The sequence below is a fragment of the Colobus angolensis genome, unplaced genomic scaffold (assembly GCF_000951035.1).
Source record: "Colobus angolensis palliatus isolate OR3802 unplaced genomic scaffold, Cang.pa_1.0 Scaffold67, whole genome shotgun sequence".
Classification (NCBI taxonomy): Eukaryota; Metazoa; Chordata; class Mammalia; order Primates; family Cercopithecidae; genus Colobus; species Colobus angolensis.
In genome coordinates, this window is record NW_012120376.1 from 5,693,285 (window position 1) to 5,701,374 (window position 8,090).

General features: G+C 39.0%; 1 long non-coding RNA gene across 1 annotated transcript; it reads left to right on the forward strand.

The window, feature by feature from the left end:
• The first annotated feature begins 2,279 nt into the window (after positions 1–2,279).
• LOC105500480 lies at positions 2,280–5,948 on the forward strand. The gene is made up of 3 exons (XR_001000038.1): positions 2,280–2,616; positions 2,890–2,973; positions 5,660–5,948. It is a non-coding gene; the product is annotated as an uncharacterized LOC105500480 (long non-coding RNA).
• Positions 5,949–8,090: the final 2,142 nt, after the last annotated feature.

Consider the following 8,090-nt stretch of genomic DNA (forward strand, 5'->3'; position numbering starts at 1 on the left):
GGAATAAGTAAAAAAGTACAAACCAAAAGCTGCAACATTTCCTTACTAAATCAGCTAACACTCTTTCAATACTGATTGTTGAAGAAACAGAGGGAAAAAAAATCATACCACAGTATCAATGGCGGTCTAGGTATTGGAATTTTTTTGTTACATTCTTCTGAAATTTTCTAATGTTCCTCAATAAGCATATATTACCTTTATAATCAGAAAAATCAACTTTAAAAAATCAAGTGGGCTTTGGATGCCATGTGTAACTTCATCTGTATACAGTATAAAGACATAGGTATGGAATAAAAAGGCATTAAGGAAGAGATAATGAAGTGCAAATACAAATGAGTTTTAAAAAGAAAAAGAATTACCACAAAGAAATTAGAGCAAGGACAAAGATTTAGCTATAAGGATTTTCATTTCTCCATTGCAGCACTAATTGAGAGCAAAAACGGCCAGGCCAGTGGCATGTAATCATAGCTATTTGGGAGGCTGAGGCAGGAGGACTGCCTGAGCCCAGAAGTTCAAGACCAGCCTGTGTGATACAGCAAGACACTTCCTCCTCAAAAAAAAAAGAAAAAAAAGGAGCGGGGGAAGACATCAATTGTTTAAATATCCAACAAGAGGTATAATGGAACATATACAACCATGTTAAGTGTCTCTTTTAAACAAAATATGTTCATTAAAAGTTTTTGGGTTTTTTGGAGCCGGAGTCTTGCTCTGTTGCCCAGGCTGGAGTGCAGTGGTGCCATCCCGGCTCACTGCAACCTCTGCCTCCCAGGTTCAAGTGATTCTCTTGCCTCAGTGAGCTGGGATTGTGCCACTGCACTCCAGCCTGGGCAACAGAGCGAGACAGCAGCTCGGGAAAAAAAAAAAAAAAAAAAAAATTTCAGGCCAGGCGCAGGTGGCTCATGCCTGTAATCCCAGCACTTTGGGAGACCGAGGCGGGAAGATTACTTGGGATCAGGAGTTTGAGACTAGCCTGACCAACATGGTGAAACCTCATCTGTACTAAAAATAGAAAAATTAGCTGAGTGTGGTGGCACCGCCTATAATCCCAGCTACTCAGGAGACTGAGGCAGGAGAATTGCTTGAGCCCAGGAGGCGGAGAGGCTTACAGCCAAGATTAGGCCACTACACTCCAGCCTGGGCAACACAGTGAAACTTTGTCTGAAAAAAAAAAAAGTTTTTTAAGTTCCAAAGTAGCATATACAGTATGATTCCATTTTGAATTTGTACTTAGTATAATTCATAGAAAGGGTCTGGAAGACTCCTACAAAGTAGTCACACTGGTTGTCTTTAAATGGGTAGGATTTGGAGGTTTTGTGTTTTGGGGGCTTTTTCGGCCTTCATTTTCTAAAGCAAAAATAATTGCTTTTTTATGGGAACTAAATTATTTAAAATTGTATAAATCTATCACAGTAACAAATAAATTACATATAATTGTAAAGAGTTTACCACCTTTCAGCTGTGAAAGTTGATCATATAAATCGGGCCATTTTTGTCATACCTATTAAAAAGTGGAGAGGCCAGAGGGAAAAAACATTCAGGTCACAAATATCACTTGAAAAATATAATTCTCTACAGGCCTGGCTGCTGAAACTGCCTGCTAACACTTAAAACCAATTTAATCTAAAGGCTACTAAGACAGCCTGCTACAATTCTAAGATGAATTTTACCCACCACTGTCACTCAGCAATCAAAATTTGCCAACCCCACCAAAACATTAATAGTGAAAATAAATACTCTTGAAGACCAATACGTAACATTTCTCCTTCTTATAAAATCTCTAACCTCTTCACTCTTCAGACATCCCAAAGACCACCCCAGTCTACAAATATGCCCCAAATTACTATTTTCTTCCCAAATAAAGCATTCTAATTTCAAAGATTCATCTCTATATTCTGACTTCACAGTTTTTAACACTTAATGCTGTTTTTGCTTTTAGTTGACAAATAAAAATTGTATTTATAGTATACAACGTGTTTTGAAATATGTATACATTGGGGAATGGTTAAATAAAGCTAACACATGCACCCTTCGGCTTTTTAAAAACTAACGTCCAAATCATCCACCAACGACCAACAAAAATTCCCTGAGAGTAAAGCCTTTGCTTAGCTTTCCAGTTCCGTTAAATGGGGGAAAGAACAAAAGGGTCCCCAGGACCCTGCCCAACAATACCCCACACTCTGTCTACCAAAGCCACCCAGCCAGAACACGCCAGGTGACTGGCAGGCAGATACTTCCGGAAGAAGTCGGTCCTCCCAACCTGGAAGTGAAGCAGAAGACGCACAGTATTCTGGGAGGAGTTAGGGAGGCGGGATTGTCGTTGCTGGCTGTTACCAGGACAACCGGAGGCGATTGACCGTTATCTGCGGTTTGCAGCCGTTAGCGGGAGAGGCAGAGAAGTTCAGAGGTCTTTTAGGATGTGCTAAAGGGTCGTGAGGGCGCTCTTAAGATTTTCCTCACAATAGGTTATCCAGTCGTGCCCCTCGGCCCAGCCGCTGGCCCCGGGGATCTGAGTCGCACCCTCTTGTTTTTCTCTGAGTCTGTCTTAAGGTGAAATGAAGTGTGGCCCAGTGGCTCCTCATTGTCGCTTCTCTAGTTTTCTGCCTCCTTTTAGAAAATGTAAGTTGAGAATTTCTAATTTACACCGGGATGTGTTCTAATGCGCTTCTTTTTAAAATTGTGGAAAACTTTTTAAAAGAAAATCTCACCAGTCATCAGAAGTAACAAAATTTTCATGCATTACCTATTAATTTTTTTCTGCATATTTTTTCATAGTTGAGATAATTTAGGGAAACCATTTTGTGTCCTGCATATATGGGCGAATACAGTATAATTTTGGTATCAATATAATAGCAACAAAGAAGGCATTGAAGACTTTAAATCTGTTTACAGTGAATTGAGAAGACAGGATGAAGTGGACACAGCATGTGAAGACAATTCTTTCAAGAAGTTTGGCTGTCAAGGAAAATAGAGAATGTGAGTAGCTGAAGGAGAATGACAGGTGAAAGAAAGAAATTGGGAGCCAGACAATACAGCCGGACAGTTTACACCTGTATTGATGTCCCACCTTTTTCACAAAAGATTGAGTATGCTTGGGGAAAAACTACACGCTATCGTAGGAGAAAATGATTGGAAGAGAAACTGAGGCAAAGGTAATTGGAAAACAAAATAAAGCCAGGAGTGTGTTAATACCCCAAAACTTCATACCAAAAGGTCCATGTAATTACTAGAGGGGTGCCACAGATTGGGCTCTGAGGTTCCTAGCAACTAAACCAAAGGGAAAATATAGTTATCAGTTTCACATGATCCATATGAGGGGGGTCTAATGGCATATTATAGAATCCTGTTACACATTAGCTGTATGAAATTGATTGGGTAATGTAAGCTCTTTAGACCTCTTTTCTCCATCTCTTAAAGAGTGGGGAGAGGAAGAAGGAGACTGTTAGACGAGTTGATCTTTTAATATCTCTTCCACCACTGACAGTCTGTGATCACACAGGCCAGAGATGGCAAACTCAAATGCCTAAATTAGGGACTAAGAAAGTTTCATAAGTGAGGAAATGGGCTGAATGTGACAAAAGCAAGGAGTGATAGAGATTAGAATGGTAGAGTTGATTGAGCTGTCCCATCTAAAACTCCAGCCAGTCCTTGCAAGAATAAGGATTCAGTGTTGCCAGATATTCTGATTTTTCAGGAGAAACAGGAAAATCATATTTGCAATAATATTATACAAAACAAAACACCTCTACTGGCTAGATACAATTCATGGGTCACTAATTTTCAACCTCTGCTATAGGTGAAAGGACCTCAACAAGAGGGATAATTGTTTGAATTAAAGAATTAAGTATGAAGAAAAAGGAAGAAGTCAAAAAGAATACCAAGATTTCCCCTTAGTAATAAGGAGGAGGTAGTAACATTGATACTAAAATCAGCAGAAGGTTTGGGGAGAGAAGGTGCTTGATTGTGAGTTTCTTGAACATGGGGCAAACTTATTCATGTGTATCCATAGCACATGAATCCAGTTCAGCTGTTGGGTTTGAGAAATCTGTGGGATTTATCAGGGAAAAGGGTGCAGGAATATAAGTCAGGAGTTTGGGGAAAGAAGATGAAAAAGGAGTTTAAGATGTAAGATTCATTCTTTCAATAAAGTTTTATTGATTATATATCACAATATGTATTTTCACGAGACTCTAAACTGTCTGAGGGCAGAAACCATGGTTTTTTTTAACCACTTACCCAGCTCCTAGCACAATACAGTCAGTGCTTATGTATGTTGAATAAACAAATGAAAAAATACAAAACACAGTGCTTTACAGTATAGGAGACGCAGAGTTGAATTAGAAAATCTTAAGGGAACAAGAAACACTGGGGTCTACTTGAGGGTGGAGAGTGGGAGCATGGAGAGGAGCAGAAAAAATATGGGGTACTAGGCTTAATACGTGAGTGATGAAATAATCCTTACAACAAACCTTCATGTGTACCCCCAAACCTAAAATAAAAGTTTAAAAAGAAGAAAATCTTCTTAAAGAAGTTTATAGAGCAGGGGCCCCATCTCCTTAAAAAAAAAAGGAAAAAGCAAGTTTATAGGTCAGAAAGTAAGACAAGTCTTACACATAAGCAGCTAATACAAGTTTTAAAGTAGTACCATTTAAAAACAAAAAAGTACCATGGGATTCAGAAGGGAAAGATCTTTTTAGAAGAAGTTAAGAAGTTAAGCTCCGTCTTTCTAGATAGTGGGCAGTTAGGATTAGATCACACAGGTGTTAGGAGAGAAACTAATCAGAAGCAGTTAACTAGAAGATGTAGGCCGGGTGCGGTGGCTCACACCTGTAATCCCAGCACTTTGGGAGGCCAAGGCAGGCAGATCACCTTAGGTCAGGAGTTCAAGACCAGACTGACCAACAAGGTAAAACCCTGTCTCTACTAAAAACACAAAAATTAGCTGAGTATGGTGATGGGCGCCTGTAATCTCAGCTACTCGAGAGGCTGAGGCAGGAGAATTGCTTGAACCCAGGAGGCAGAGGTTGCAGTAAGCTAAGATCGCACCTCTGTACTCTAGCCTGGGCGACAGAGCGAGACTCCATCTAATAAATAAATAAATAAATAGGTATTATGGCGTATAATTCCTGATTTTTTGGTTGCTCCACATCCCTTTCAGGAAACCACCACTCACCAGCCTTAGCTGGTTCAAGTGGGACTGATTCCCAACTAGCCACCCTGCCCCCATTCCTACACTTGATTCAGACCTGACCAATGAGAACCATCATTGGTACTTTTGCTGGCACTATTTCTTTAATTTTTTTTTTTTTTTTTTTTTTTTTTGAGATGGAGTTTCGCTCTTGTTGCCAAGGCTGGAGTGCAATGGCGCAATCTCAGCTCACCGCAACCTCTGCCTCCCGGGTTCAAGTGATTCTCCTGCCTCAGCCTCCCAAGTAGCTGAGATTATAGGCATGTGCCACCACACCCAGCTAATTTTTTATTTTTAGTAAAGACGGGGTTAATCCATGTTGGTCAGGCTGGTCTGGAACTCCCGACCTCAGGTGATCCGCCCACCTCAGCCTCCCAAAGTGCTGGGATTACAGGGCTGAGCCACTGCACCCGGCCCACTGACACTATTTAAAAAAAAAAAAAAAGCTTCTCTCCCTCTGATGTTATACTGCAGGTGCTAAAGACCATACAGACACAGAGCAGACAGGCCACCTTTGCTACCACATGGAGGTTTGTCTAATATTGAGGCTAAAGAAGCTGAGCTGGAAGACAGAGAGACCAAATCCTGATGACATTGTTTGAACCCAGAGACCCAGACATGCCTGAAAACTAGTTTTACCACTGGACTTATCTGTTAAATGAGCCAATAAACTCTCTTTTATACTTAACCTTGGGTTTTACCTGGATTTTTGTGATTTACAGCTCAAAGTATTCTAATATAGAAGTATACATCATTAAATCAACATTATTTCTTTTTTTCTCTGTCTTATTTTAAATGTAACTCTGTAATGTACTCTAAAAGCATTCTACAGTCTCACTAAGTTAATCCACAAATTTGGTAAAATTCCAATATTAATCCCAAAAGTATTTTAAGAGCCTGTTTTTGTTTTTTGTTTGCTTGTTTGGGACTAAACAGAATTACTCCAAAATTCATTGAGAGAAAACATGAAAAAAAAAACAAGAAAATAGAATTCATAAAGGGGAATTGTATTATAATAATGCATAAAACAAGAATAATAAACATAGCATGGTAATGGAATAAACAAACAGTCGTGAAACAGAATTCAAAGCCTGAATATATCTAAGAGCACTTCCCAAATTTAATATGTGGTAAATCAAGAAAAGATGAATCCAGTAAACTATATAAGTACATTGAACTAGATTTAGAGGAGAAAGATAATTAGATCTTTACCTTATTCCCAGAATAAATTTCAAATGGATTTGTGACTTAAGTGTAAAAACTGAAGCCAAATTCTCAATATATGTTGATTGGCATATAATTGGCACAGTCTTTAGCAATATCAATTAAATATTAATAACTTTCAACACAGCCTTTCAATTCTAGAAATATATCCTACAGAAACAATATATGCATAAATATGGGTAATGCAGTATTGGAATATCAAAAGTACTACACTTATGAAATAGGATATGGAATACCTATATCATGCATTCACAGAGGGGCAATATCACAACCAGGAGGTGAAAATTGATTCTTGAGGGAAATTTTTTTTTCTAAATCATAGATATGTGTAAAGCATATAAACAGATATATAGTATATATGTGGTATTAAAACTTCATGGGACAGTAATAAGAAAAAATGTCTATGCTGGGTGCAGTGGCTCACACCTATAATCCCAACACTTTGAAAGGCCGAGGTGGGTGGATCATGAGGTCATGAGTTCAAGACCAGCCTGGCCAAGATGGTGAAACCCCATCTGTACTAAAAATACAAAAATTAGCCGGGCATGCTGGCAGGCACCTGTAATCCCAGCTACTCAAGAGGCTAAGGCAGGAGAATCGCTTGAACCTGGGAGGTGGAGGTTGCAGTGAGCCAAGATCATGCCACTGCACTCCAGCCTGAGCGACAACGTGAGACTCCGTCTCAAAAAAGAAAAAAGAAAAAAAGTCTAAAAGGCTGAGAAAAACTGTCATATACAATTTGATACCATGTTAAAAAGAATGAGGTAGACTTGTATGTTGACAAAAGAGGATGCCCCAAGATGCACTGTTTTTAAAAAACAAGTTGTAAAATAATATGCATAATAGGATTCCTTTTTTAATGATTAATATATGTTGATACAAACAAAAAAGTATTGATGGTGTTTTTCTTTGGGGTTAAAATTAATGTTTAATTCTATATTAAGTAGAGGGGTCCAGCCAGAGGAGGATCAGAACAGGGGCCCCCACCTTGGTGTAAGTACTACAATATAATTCCCACAGTCTGAGTTTTGCAGATCACATTCCCAAGGTGTCATTAAATAAGGTTTTTTTTATTCCCTCTATTTCCTGTAAATTGATGTTTAGATCTAGGAGCTTGATCAGATTCAGATTCAAAAATGTTGGTAGTATTTCATAAGTGACTTTGTGTGCACCCATCAGGAGGCACATAAAATCTATCACTTTTTAATTGAGTTGTAATTAAAATACACAGATAGTAACTGCTCAATTTGTTTTCACAATTGCGTGCACCCATGTAGCTTCCTCCAAAAACAAGACACAGAATATTTCCTTCACTCTGGAAAGTTCTTTCATGGGTCTTTATAGTCAGTTCCTGTCCAGCCCCAGAGCCAACTATTTTCTCATTTCCATCACCACAGATACTGTCTTAATTATTTTATGCCACTATCACAAAATACCCTAGACTGGGTAATTTATAAATAATAGACACGTATTTATCACAATTCCAAAGGCTGGAAAGTCCAAGATCAAAGCACTAGCAGGTTCAGTGTCTGCTAAGGGCCTGTCTCTGCTTCCAAGAGTAGTGCTTTGTTGCTGCAACCTCACATAGTAGAAGAGGCACTGTGTTCCCACATGGCAGAAGAGGCAGAAGGACCAGGCAGCTCCCTGAAGCCTCTTTTATAAGGGCACCAATCCCATTCAC